Source organism: Bos grunniens, chromosome 1 (assembly GCF_055505025.1).
Source record: "Bos grunniens cultivar Pamir isolate PY7600 chromosome 1, Bosgru_T2T1.0, whole genome shotgun sequence".
NCBI classification, from domain to species: domain Eukaryota; kingdom Metazoa; phylum Chordata; class Mammalia; order Artiodactyla; family Bovidae; genus Bos; species Bos grunniens.
Window position 1 is genome coordinate 14,771,471 of NC_141165.1, and position 14,261 is coordinate 14,785,731.

Genomic DNA, 14,261 nt, shown 5'->3' on the forward strand with positions numbered 1-14,261 from the left:
CCATTTCTCACCTAGAAAGAGATGATCCTTGTGTGGAACACCAGGGAAAACCAGAGGAACCTGAGCTGGTCTGCATAATATTTGCCAAAAATATTCATCTATCAATTTTGCTGTTGTTGTTTTAGTTACTCAGTCGTGTCTAACTCTTGTGACTCCGTGGACCTCTGTCCATGGAATTTCCCAGGCAAAAATACAGGAGCTGGTTGCCATTTTCTTCTCTGGGGGATCTTCCAAACCCAGGGATCGAACCTACAACTCCTGCTTCTCCTGCACTGGCAGGCAGATTCTTACCACTGAGCCACCAGGGAAGCCCCTATTAATTTTACAAAGATTAAAATAGTAATATTTTACAAAATATAGTTTTTACGTTATTATTTTGTATGATTGATTGTAAGAAATATTTGAAAAGTATTAGGGAGACAGTAAATTTGTATGAAATTTCCAAATAAAAGAGTTCACATTTTGAAATGAAAACAAGTAATTGCTCCAGTGGACATACCAGGTCTCATGCTTGACGTGGGTGCATGTAAGCTCAGGATGGGAGACAGCTGGGATGTTACCATGGGGACACTTTCTTGGTTAAAGTAGATGACCACCAGAAAGCCTTTTTTACAATCACAACATTTCCCAAAAGTTGAAATTATATTTAAGAATCTGACACTCTTTTCTTTCAACTTGTTATGTTGACATTTCTTGTGCGAATCAACAAATAAATTTCCAGCCCAGTTGACATTTCATATCCAGCATTTCAAGCTCATGATGAAGCATGTCGGTCAGCACAGCAGTGCCTACGGGCTGCTGGTGCCAAAGCCGACTGCCAGGCTTCCAGAGAGATGAGCCCAGGGTGCCCAGACCTGGGGCTGCCCTGAACACATCTGCCTGGGTGGCCCTTGGCTTTAACCTCAAACTTCCATGTCGAGTTCGAATTTATTTTGATTTTATTTCAGAAAAGAGGAACAGACCCAATGAGAGGTACAAACACTCTGATCCAACAGACATGTCTTGGGTGCCTAATGGAGCCAGCCCCAAGCCAGGCACAGAGGCCCAGGATTCATAGAGCAAAGGCGTGTGGCAGGAACAGGCTGGTCCTCTCAGAGGGAAACTGATGTGAGCATGAGGGAGGACTCAGGTTCATTTCCTGGGGTGACCATAACAAAGGACCTCAAACTGGGTGACTTAAGATAACAGACATTTACAGTCTCTCGGTTCTGGAGGCCAAGACGCGGGCAGGGGACTTCCCTGGCGGTCCAGTGGTTAAGACTTCACCTCCCAGTACATGGGTGCAGGCTTGATTCCTGGCCAGGGAGCTAAGATCACACATGCCTCTCAGCTAAAAAAAACTAAAACAAAAACATAAAAACAAAACCAATATTTCAACAAATTCAATAAAGACTTTAAAAATGGCCCACATTAAGAAAAAAAAATCTAATAAAAAGAAAAAAGATGTCGGCAGGGATGTGCTCCCTCCAAAGTCTCCAGGGAAGTTTCTGTTTCACGTCTTTCTCTCAGCTTCTGATGTCACTGGCCATCCCGGGTGTTTTTTACCTTGTCGGGGTGTGTGTGTGTGTGTGTGTGTGTGTGTGTCAGCTGCTCAGTTGTGTCCAACTCTTTGCAACCCCATGGACTGTAGCCTTCCAGGTTCCTCTGTCCATGGGATTCTCCAGGCAAGGATACTGGAGTGGGCTGCCATTGCCTTCTTGTAACTACATGGCTCTAATCAGCCTCTGTTTTTACCTTCTCCAGGCTTGTCGGCATTCACATTGCCTTTTCTCCCTCTGTCTGTATCTCTTTTTCCCTCTGATAAGGACACCAGTTATGCTGGATTTATGCTCCCAACTCCAGGAGGAATTCAACTAAACTCATTATATCTGCAGTGATCCCATTTCCACTAAGGCCACATTCAGAGCTTCAGGGAAGAACATGAATTTGTGGGGTGGGGCAGGGCAGGAGGGGAACATTATTTAACACAGAACAAGGCTGTAAGGTTCTGTATAAGCCTGAACAGTGCTAGGGAGGGCACTCCCAGGTGAGTAGCATCAGGAAGTTGGCACCTGAGGTCCGTGGAAGTCAGGGGAGTGGGCTGTCACTGGGATCCAGGGCACTAAGGCTACAGAGGGACCTGTTGGACTGACAGGAACTTTAGCAGAGGAGTAGCGGGGGCAAGATTCAGGGAATCCACAGCCCCAGCTCTGCTCCAGACCTCCCACTGCCTGACTAGGAGGGGGTGGAGGCCAGGAGAATCCCCTGGACACAGTGCAGCGCTGGACAGATGTGGTCCTTTCCTTGCCAAGAGCTTCCAGCTAGCGGAGGTGTCAGGTCACCAGCGATCACAATACCAACTCGTTATAATAGGAGACACTGTTGCTGCTGTTTAGTCGATAAGTCTTGTCTGACTCTTTGTGACCCCATAGACTGTAGCCCACCAGACTCCTCTGTCCATGGGATTTCCCAGGCAAGAATACTATAGTGGGTTGCCATTTCCTCCTCCAGGAGATCTTCCTGACCCAGGGATCGAACCTGAGTCTCCTGCATTGGTAGGCAGATTCTTTAACACTGCGCCACCTGAGAAGTCCAATAGTGGACATGGGTGACAAAGAGGGTTGCCTGACCCAGACTTGATGGTCACAGGAGGTGACATGTCAGGAGCACACTAGGAGTTGGCCTAGAGCTTGGAGAAGAGAAGTCTGTGCAGAGGGAGCACTGCAGGTACAAAAGCCTCCAAGACAGGCTGATTGGGGAGTGGGGATGGAGCGGGGTGAGTGAGAGGGCAAGGCTGAGGACTCTGGCAGCAATCTGATGGTTGTCTGGGAGCGCAGATGGAAGGAAGGTCTAAGAGGTGACAGAAAGGAGGCAAATGAGGAGGAGGAGGGTGGACACCCAACTGTTGGACCTGGGCAGTTACGTGGATGGTGGCGTCTTCACAGAGACAGGGAACAAAGAGAGGACAAACAGACTCGAGGGGCGGAGGCGGGGACAGGGAATTAGTTTATATTTGTTGAGCGATCGGTTCCTGAAGGACCATTCAGTGGGGATGTTGACTGGAGTTGGACATGTGTGTCTGGAGTCTGTGGAAGAACCCTAGGCTGGTGAGGGATGTGGGTGTAGACGACCAGGAGGGAAGAAAGCTTGCCAACACCTATGGGCCACGCAGGGAGACGGGCTGGAAGCTGAGGATGGAGCAGAGGGAAAAGCCAGAAGACTGTGATGTCCAGGAACCCGAGGGAGACACTGGAGGCTGCAAAGAAGTCAGCGTCTACTGACTTCACCTGGAAGGGGATGACTGAAGTTTCCATGGGTGTGGGGTGGGGTGGGTGTGGAAAAGGAGACAGCGTGGAGCAGAAAACCATTCCAGGAAGATTGGCTGTACCAAGAAAGGAAAGGCCCAACGCTGGAGAGGGACTTAGGGAGGAGAAGGGATATGTTTTAAATGTGTGGACATTTTCAAGCATAGATGAAAATGGAGATAACATAACAAAGCCCCAGGGACCCAACACCAGCCTTCGTCAATGATCAGTGTATGGCCAGTTTTGTTTCCTGTCTTGACTCACTTCCTGTCCCAGGATTATTTTGCAGAAAATCCCAGACATTATATTTCACCTATACAATTTCACGTGTATTTCTAAAAGATACATTTTTAAGCATAACCACTTTACCATCATCATGGCTCCCCCAAGCAAGAATAATCCCATAGCAGCATCAACTACCCAGCCCATGTTTTCACTCCCCTGAGTGTCCTGTAAGAGGTCTCATGCTCTGAGTTCACTTTCAGGTGGGGACACGAACAGCCCATGTTAGCGTATCGTCTGACATGTCTCCTAGGTCTCTCCATCTGGAGATTCCCTTCTGTCTTTGTCCTGAGCCACTTGTCACTGTCATCACGGAGGCCGGGCCCTTCTTCTTGTGGAGCTTCCTACACTGTGTGCTGTGCTGCCTCCTTCTTTATGACATGATCAAACTCATTCTTTGTGCATTTCCTTTGTATTTCCTGAAACTAGCAATGAGGTCTTGAGGTCTGATCATATTCTGGTTGATTCAAGGCAGAGAGGCACCGAGCCTTGGGTCATCCTCTGCGGTATTAGACATGCCTCACCTAAATTCCAGAGACAGCAATGGCACCCCACTCCAGTACTCTTGCCTGGAAAATCCCATGGATGGAGGAGCCTGGTGGGCTGCAGTCCATGGGGTCGCGAAGAGTTGGACACGACTGAGTGACTTCACTTTCACTTTTCACTTTCATGCATTGGAGAAGGCAATGGCAACCCACTCCAGTGTTCTTGCCTGGAGAATCCCAGGGACAGGGGAGCCTGGTGGGCTGCCATCTATGGGGTCACACAGAGTCAGACACGACTGAAGCAACTTAGCAGCAGCAGCAGCACCTAAATTCATTACTTCATTAGAGACAGAATCCATACTTGTGAGATGCCGCTATCAGAATTCCATTGTTTCTTTTTTATTTGCTAGCATACTTTTATAAAAAGAAACATCCCCTCTGGGGTTTCCCTGGTGGCTCAGTGGTAAATAATCTGACTGCCAATGCAGGAGACACGGGTTCAATCCCTGGTCTAGGAAGATCCCATATACTGTGAAGCAACTAAGCCCATGTGCCAAGACTACTGAGCCCGCACTCTAGAGCCCAGGAACCACAACTAATGAGCCTGTGAGCTACAGCTACTGAAGCCCGTGTGCCCTGGAGCCTGTGCTCTGCAATAAGAGAAGCCACTGCAGTAAGCCCATGTACTGCAATGAAGAGTAACCCCTACTAGAGAAAGCTTGGGCAGCAATGAAGACCCAGCACAGTAAACAATACATAAATAAAATTATATAAATGTGCTGCTCTCTCTTTCTCTCTCTCTCTCTATATATATATATAAAGAAAAATGTCCCCTCATCAATCATTCAATTATTCAGTTAACTCTGAGGCACAGTTCATATAGGAAAGGCAGAATAAAGGTTCCTTATTCATCAGTTGTCCAAAAAATGAGCTGATTTTCTAGTATTCTTCAAAAGTGAGCCATGAGTTTTTTGTGCTCTGCGTTTTCATGCTCAGCATTAGTGGGTGGAGCCACAGTCGCTGTGTTTGCATCCACTCCCTTTGTTACTCTCCTCCCTGAATCTCACTGGACCACACTGGCCAGTCCTTGGCCAGTGGGAGGCTCTTCTAAGTGACTCCTGGGTCCTTCTGATGTGACCCAGGTACTTTGTCTTCCAGGGTGACACACAGTCATGCATATCCTGCCCAGACTGGAGTCAGCCCCTCCCCCAGGAGGCCAGGTCCTGGAGCAGCCAGAAGGGAAGGTGGGGGTGGGCAGGAAAGGGAGCTCCAAGCTTTAACGACACAAGTCCCACTACAGGAAGAAAGAGCAGGAATCCAGAGTATGTGAGGAGGAATGAGCCTCGGGCTGGAGAAGGGGTGAAGGAAAAGGGCAGGAGCAGAGCGCAGTCCCTTGGCAGGTGAAAAGGCACGAGGGGTGGAGTCTTACCTCTGTTCCCTTTGTCACAGAAAGAAGTCAGCTGTGAAAGTGAAGAGGGAGGCTTTTGGGGGGACATCCAGAGAGTTGAGGGGAACCTCTAGGAACCCTGAGGAGGGGACAGCAGGCGCAGCTGGGAAACCAGAAGGAAGGTCATGAGATGAACGTCTTTTGGTGCTAGTCTGTGAGGCAGTGCAAATGTGTCCGAGAGTCCAGTGGCACTGAGAGATGACACAGCAGTGGACAGCTCCACGTGGAAGGCTCAGCTTTCACCACCCTCTATTCACAGGGAACATTCACTGCTTTCCCTGGTCTTAAGAAAGAGGCAACTTCAACCCTGCTGGAAGGTGGGGTCATCCATATGAGAGAGTCACCAAAAATGAGCACCTACTATGTACCTGAAGAACTATGGACAGAGGTTCAGGACACTGTACAGGAGGCAGTGATCAAGACCGTCCCCAAGAAAAAGAAATGCAAAAAGGAAAAATGGTTGTCTGAGGCAGTCTTACAAACAGCTTCCCTGTAGGGCTTCCCTTATAGTTCAGTCCGTAAAGAATCTGCCTGCAGTGCAGGAGACCCTGGTTCAATCCCTGGGTCGGAAAGATCCCCTGGAGAAGGAAATGGCAACCCACTCCAGTATCCTTGCCTGGAAAATCTCAGGGACACAGGAGCCTGGTGGGCTGCAGTCCATGGGGTCACAAAGAGTCCGGCATGACTGAGCGACTAACACTTACTTACAAACAGCTGAAAAAAGAAGAGAAGTGAAAGGCAAAAGAGAAAAGGAAAGATATACCTATCTGAATACAGAGTCCCAAAGAACAGCAAGGAGAGATAAGAAAGCCTTCCTCAGTGATCAATGCAAAGAAATAGAGGAAAACAACAGAATGGGAAAGACTAGCAATCTCTTCAAGAAAATCAGAGATACCAAGGGAACATTTCATGCAAAGATGGGCAAAATAAAGGACAGAAATGATATGGACCTAACAGAAGCAGAAGATATTAAGAAGAGGTGGCAAGAATACACAGAAGAGCTATACAAAAATATCTTAATGACCCAGATAACCAATCACCAAGCCAGACATCCTGGAGTCCAAAGTCAGGTGGGACTTAGGAAGTATCACTATGAACAAAGCTAGTGGAGGTGATAGAATTCCAGCTGAGCTATTTCAAGTCCTAAAAGATGATGCTGTAAAAGTGTTGCACTCAATATGCCAGCAAATTTGGAAAACTCAGCAGTGGCCACAGGACTGGAAAAGGTCAGTTTTCATGCCAATCCCAAAGAAAGGCAATGCCAAAGAATGTTCAAACTACTGCACAATTGCACTCATCTCACACACTAGCAAAGTAACGCTCAAAATTCTCCAAGCCAGGCTTCAACAGTACATGAACAGTGAACTTCCAGATGTTCAAGCTGGATTTGGAAAAGGAAGAGGAACCAGAGATCAAATTGCCAACATCTGTTGGATCATCAAAAAAGAAAGAGAGTTGCAGAAAAAACATTTACTTCTGCTTTATTGACTATGGCAAAGCCCTTAACTGTGTGGATCACAACAAACTGTGGAAAATTCTGAAAGATATGAGAATACCAGACCACCTTACCTGCCTCCTGAGAAATCTGTATACAGGTCAAGACGCAACAGTTAGAACTGGACATGGAACAACGGACTGGTTCCAAATTGGGAAAGGAGTATGTCAAGGCTGTATGTTGTTGACCTGCTTATCTAACTTATATGCAGAGTACGTCATGTGAAATGCCAGAGTGGATGAAGCACAAGCTGGAATCAAGATCGCCGGGAGAAATGTCAAGAACCTCAGATATGTAGTGACACCACCCTTATGGCAGAAAGCAAAGAGGAGCTAAAGAGCCTCTTGATGAAAGTGAAAAGGGAGAGTAGAAAAGTTGGCTTAAAACTCAACATTCAGAAAACGAGGGTCATGGCATCCAGTCCATCACTTCATGGCAAATAGATGGGGAAACAATGGAAACAGTGACAGACTATTTTGCGGAGCTCCAAAATCTCTGCAGATGGTGACTGCAGCCATGAAATTAAAAGATGTTTGCTGCTTGGAAGAAAAGCTATGACCAACCTAGACAGCATATTAAAAAGCAGAGACATTACTTTGCTGACAAAGTCTGTCTAGTCAAAGCTATGGTTTTTACAGTAGTCATGTATGGATGTGAGAGTGGGACCATAAAGAAAGCTGAGTGCAGAAGAATTGATGCTTTTGAACTGTGGTGTTGGAGAAGATTCTTGAGAGTCCCTTGGACTGCAAGGAGATCAAACCATTCAATTCTAAAGGAATTTCTGAAGCTGAAACTCCAATACTTTGGACACCTGATGTGAAGAATTGACTCTTGGAAGAGACCCTGATGCTGGGAAAGATTGAAGGCAGGAACAGAAGGGGGTGACAGAGGATGAGATGGTTGGATGGCACCAATGGCTCAATGGACATGAGTTTGAGCAAGCTCTGGGAGTTGGTGATGAACTGGAAATCCTGGTGTGCTGCAGTCCATGGGGTCGCAAAAAGTTGGACATGACTGAGCTACTGAACTGAACTACATGCACAATAAGTTCTATGTAGAAGCAGGGGTTGCCATGAGAAATAAGACAAAAAAAAAAAAAAAAGGACCTTCCACCAAGAAGTTCTGTCTCTGCAGGGAAACCATGAGGCATGGCAGGTGCAAATCCAGAGAGGGCAGACATTGCCCGGGGAGGGCAGAGGGGGACAAGGGCCCCAGAGGGAGCCTTGAGGAAGCTGGGCTTCAGAGCACAAGAAAATGCCTCCCGCTTCGAGGCATGGAAAGCATGAAATATTATTGGAGAGATAAGGAAAGGTAACATCAGTACATGTTTACTTACTGTGAAGGCATCTCATTTTATCTCTACTGATCAAACAGCAAAAATTCTAGCAGTATGGGGTGGTCAACCGGTGTACCAGGGAGGTTTTTGGTTCAGTTGCTAATGTTGTTGGTAAAGAACAGAATGAAAAGCCTCCCACTAGAAGCATGTCCTGTATTGCAGGCAGACAAGAGTCCACATGCCAAGGAGTTGTGGTCCCACCAAGGATGGAGAAGCAGGCCTGCTAGGTCCCCGGGGGCCCAGAGAGAAGAAGGCCAGGCCTTCAGGCTTCCCTGGTGGCTCAGTGGTGAAGAATTCACCCGCTAACACAGAAGACACAAATTCGATCCCTGATCCCACAAGACTCAGAGCAACTAAGCCATGGCATCACAATCACTGAGCCTGTGCGCTACAGCTGAGCAGCTGCAACTACTCAAGTCCTTCACTCGGGATCCCGTGCTAGACAGCAAAAGAAGATACTGCAGTGAGAAGCCTGTGCACTGCAACTAGAGCAGCCCTTGCTCTCCGCAGCTAGAGAAAGTCTGAGCAGTAAGGAAGACCCAGCAAAGACAAAGATAAATAAAGAAAAAGAAGGCCAGGCCTTGGGGTGCTGCAAGCTGCCAACCTCTTGACTCAACCCTAGCTGACTCACTCTGTCCCCACCCGAGGCTCTCGTCTGGATGGGAAGGGCCCAGGCAGCAGGGTTTAACAGTATTTAGAAACATTGTCAGGGAATGTCAGAGACTGAGCTCAGCTCCAAAACAAGAGTGCCGAGAAGTCTAAGCTGGACAGAACAATCTCAGGGAACTCATAGTTTCTTTATAAACAGAGAAAGGGTCAGAGTGGAGAGTTGCTGCCTCTGGGCTGTGAGAAGAGGCACAAAAAGCACCAAGCCATGTTTTTTCAAATAGAATAATAATAATTATAATAAAATTAATGTAAAAAACAAAGATAGAAGGCACACACACACATGCTTAGCCTAGGCCATGACTCATTAGTGGTAGGATTTTAGACTTCATGATACTGTGGTTCAGCTGGTAAAGAATCTGCCTGCAATGAGGGAGACCTCGGTTCGATCCCTGGGTTGGGAAGATCCCCTGGAGAAGGGAAAGGCTACCCATTCCAGTAGTCTGGCCTGGAGAATTCCATGGACTGTATCCTCATGGGGTTGCAAAGAGTTGGACATGACTAAGCAACTTTCACATCCTGCGTTAGGACACATTTTGTGGAGAGTAGCTTTGCAAATCCTGTGATAACACCTAACATGGAGGCACCCTCCCATTTGCAAGGGTGTGTGTTTTAGTCACTCAGTCGTGATTGACTCTTTGTGACCCCATGGACTGGAGTCCATGGACTGGAATATTGGAGTAGATGGTTGATCCCTTGTCCAGCGGATCTTCCCAGCCCAGGGATCAAATTCGCATCTCCTGTGCTGGCAGGCAGATTCTTTAAAGTCTGAGCTGTCCTGTGATAACATCTAACACTGAGGCACCTGCCCATTTGCAAGGGTGGCCCTCAGCAAACTGCCTGTCTAAGACAGGGTCAAATGTTCCTGCTCCCAGCCCCTGGTGATGTTTCTTGCTTTTTTTCTGTGCTGTAATAAGGGGAGTGGTCCCTGGAAAATGCCTGAGAGCCTTGGGAGTAGCCAGACCCTGGCTCCACGGGGGCTACTGGATATTTGCATTGACCTATGCTTTCAGCCAGGAACCCCTCAGCCCCACCCCAGGGCTAACTTGTTGCTGGAGTCCATCTGTTGTAATTCCTCCTAGTTTTAAGCCTATAGGTAGTAGGTCAGGGAGAGGAAAACAGGAATCTGGCTCATCAGCAAAGGAGTGGAGTCATACCATGGACCCCCTCCCCCACCTCCAGCTGAGCTAGTGCAGATAAACACGATAAGAAAGTTGGAATCTTTTTTTTTTTTTAAGATTTTTTGATGTGGATCATCTTAAAGTCTTTATTGAATTTGTTACAGTATTGCTTCTGTTTTTTTTATGTTTTGGTGTTTTGATCCCAAGGCATGGGGGACCTTAGCCCCCAGCCAGGGATTGAACCTGCGACCCTCGCATTGGAAGGTGAAGCCTTAACCACTGGACCACCAGGGAAGTCTGCGAATTGGAATCTTTTTATGAGGTCTTCCACAAAGCTTGACACTTTTCAGTCTAGGTGTGATTTGGTAAATTATGTGTTATAAATCACAGGGTTGTACTTTAAATTTCCCTCTGGGCCTGTATTTGGTGATTTATGAAGAGGGGGTGCTTTTATTTGAAACAATATGTTAACAGCCTGGTGGGAGAATGTGGCTACAGTGGGCCCTGTTCACCTTTGGATTCTGCATCTGTAGATTCAACCAACCAGTGGATGGAAAATATTAAAAATACTTTAAAAAAAATTCAAGAAAGCTCCAAAAAACAAAACTTGGATTTGCTACACACCAACAACTATTGACACAGCATTGACATTGTATTAGGTATTAGAAGTCATCTAGACATAACCTGACTTCAAGCCAGGCTTCAACAGTGTGTGAACCAAGAGCTTCCCAATGTACAAGCTGGGTTCAGAAAAGGCAGAGGAACCAGAGATGAAATGGCCAACATCCATTGGCTCACAGAGAAAACAACAGAACTTCAGAAAAACATCTACTTCTCCTTTATTGACTATGCAAAAGGCTTTGACAGTTGGATCACAACAAACTGAAAAATTCTTTTTTTCTTTTTTTTGAAAATTCTTAAAAAGATGGGACTACCAGACCACCTTACCTGGTTCTTGAGAAACCTTTTTTCAGGTAAAGAAGCAACAGTTAGAATTGGACATGGAACAATGGACTAGTTCAAAATTGGGAAAGGACTACATCAAGGATGTATATTGTCACCCTGTTTATTTAACTTATATGCAGAGTACATCATGTGAAATGCCAGACTGGATGAATCAGTCACGCTGGAATCAACACCGCCGGGAGAAATACCAACAACCTCAGATATGTAGATGATACCACTTTAATGGCAGAAAGTGAAGGGGAACTAAAGAGCCTCTTGTAGAAGGTGAAAGAGGAGAGTGAAAAAGCTGACTTGAAAATCAACATTCAAAAAACTAAGATAATGGCATCTGGTCCCATTACTTCATAGCAAATAGAAGGGGAAAAGTGGAAGCAGTGACAGACTTTATTTTCTTGGGTTCCAAAATCACTGCAGATGGTGACTGTAGCCATGAAATTAGAAGATGCTTGTTCCTTGGAAGGAAAGGTATGACAAACTTAGATAGCGTATTAAAAAGCAGACATGTCACTTTGCCAACAAAGGTCAGTAGAATCAAAGATGTGGTTTTCCCAGTAGTCATGTATGGATGCAGGAGTTGGACCATAAAGAAGGCTGGATGCCAAAGAACTAAGCTTTTGAACTGTGGTGTTGGAGAAGACTCTTGAGAGTCCCTTGGGCTGCATGGAGATCCAACCAGTCAAACCTAAAGGAAACCAGCCCTGAATATTCATTGGAAGGACTGATGCTGAAGCTGAGGCTTCAATACTTTGGCCACATGATGCGAAGAGCCAACTCATGGGAAAAGACCCTGATGCTAGGAAAGATTGAGAGTAGGAGGAGAAGGGGGAGGCTGAGGATGGGATGGTTAGATAACATCACTGACTCAAGGGACATGAATTTGAGCAAACTATGAGAAGGACAGGGAGGCCCGGGGTGCTGTAGTCCATGGGGTCGCAAAGAGTTGGACAGGACTTAGGACTAAACAATAGCAACAGAGATAAAGTATATGGGAGGATGAGTGTGGGTTGTATGCAAACAGGATACCATATAAAGAACTTGAGCATACTTAGAGTTTGGTATCTGCTGGAGGTGGGGTTCTAGACCCAACTCCCCACAGAAACCGAGGGGCAATTGTACTCATGTTCTCTCTACCAAGCCCATCTTTTCCCAGCCAACATGGAGCCTGGGAAAGTCTGGCTGTGAACGGGGAGGCTCTCTGCCCAGGCAGCTGAATCCACCTTGCTCACCCAGGGGTGACAGTGCCAGCTCCCACCACAGCTTCCAATGATGACCTCGGCACTCACTTGGTCACTGGAAGGCTTGGCCCTGGGCTCCCCCAGGTGCTACCTTTTCTAGATCACTAGGACATAGCTCACTCTAGTCACCTCCTGACTCTCCTCTTTGGGGAGGGAGAGGGTAATGACTTGTTTATGTCTTCTGATGATTGCATTTGCTTTATGACTGCCTAGAGGCTTGTCCTAGCAGCTAGAACATAAAAAACCAGACCCGGGGAAGAGAGAGAGATGTACAGACAAGCAGGGATGCCAGAACCATAGAGGACAGGCCAGAACCTACAGCTGAGAAAGGGCTTTTGAGGGTCATTCCATAGCCGGGGGAAGCAGGTACCCAGAGAAGACACGTGAAACAGCATTTGCTTAGTAACACACTGGAGTACAGTTTCCTCAAGTACCGCCTCTACATCCTTCAAATGTGTATTGAACATTTTCACTCATTCTTTTATATCAAATCTTGATTGAGTCAAAATAATTTTAAGAGGAAAGTGGAAAAAAGTTGGCTTAAATTTCAACATTCAAAAAACTAAGATCCTGGCATCCAGTCCCATCATTTCATGACAAACAGATGGGGAAACAGTGACAGACTTTATTTTCTTGGGCTCCAAAATCACTGCAGATGGTGACCGTAGCCATGAAATTAAAAGATGCTTGTTCCTTGGAAGCAAAGCTATGACTGACCTAGACAGCATATTAAAAAGCAGAGGCATTCTTTTGCCAACAAAGGTTGATCTAGTCAAAGCTATGGTTTTTCCAGTAGTCATGTATGGATGTGAGAGTTGGACAATAAAGAAAGCTGAGCTCTGAAGACTTGATGCTTTTGAACTGTGGTGTTGGAGAAGACTTGAGAGTTCCTTGGACCACAAGGAGATCAAACCAGTCAATCCTAAAAGAAATCAGTCCTGAATATTCATTGGAAGGACTGATGCTGAAGCTGAAACTCCAATACTGTGGCCACCTCATGCAAAGAGCCAACTCATTGGAAAAGACCCTGATGCTGGGAAAGATTGAGGGCAAGGGGAGAAGGGGGCAACAGAAGATGAGATGGTTGGATGGCATCACTGACTCAATGGACAAGAGTGTGAGCAAGCTCTGGGAGTTGGTGATGGACAGGGAAGGCTGGCATACTGCAGTCCATGAGGTCACAAAGAGTTGAACAAGACTGAGTGAATGAACTGAAGTGAACCCTGTAAGTCAGTGGTAAAGAATCTGCCTGCCAATGTAGGAAGCACAGGAGAGGCAGGTTCCGTCCTAGGGTAGGGAAAATCTCCTGGAGGAGGAAATGGCAACCCACTCCAGTATTCCCACCTGGAAAATTCCATTGAAAGAGGAGCCTGGTGGGCTCACAAAGAGTCAGACAGAATTGAGCATGGACACGGACAGGAACTTTTAAGATGAAATACTATTGTTTCTGAAAACACTTTTGAAGACATTTGGGTGCATTACCCCATAATCGTAAGTGAAAAATAAAACAATTCCAATTAAATACAAATACATCCCCATTAAAGAAGGCTGGGAGGATAAGGGGAGGAGGATACGAGAAGTCTTTGGAAGGCAGGGTTAGTGGTCATCTTTACTTACCTCTTTATACTTTACTGTATTTTCCCAATTTTCTGAGAGCATTTAGTAATTTTAATAATCCAAGTCTAGGCTCTGTGCTAGATTGCAGGGGTCAAGGCCCTGGTCCCCCTAGGGAGGTTGACCCAGAAACACAAGTCACAGCTAGGCAGGGGGGGCAACAACCACAGCCAGAGGGGTGTCAGAAGGAGCCAGAGTGGCATCTCACCATCAGGAGAGGCGGCCCCCAGAGGTGACATCTAGGTAAGTTACAGTAAGTCCCCTATGTATGAATGAGTTCCATTCCAAGTCCAATTTGTTCATAAGTACAACAAATTCAGCCCAGGTACC

At 46.5% G+C, this 14,261-nt stretch overlaps 1 protein-coding gene across 5 annotated transcripts in view; it reads right to left on the reverse strand.

The window, feature by feature from the left end:
• The window catches only part of SLC37A1 (solute carrier family 37 member 1), a 102,072-nt gene that overhangs the window by 77,326 nt on the left and 10,485 nt on the right, over positions 1–14,261 (reverse strand). The window lies entirely within an intron of this gene.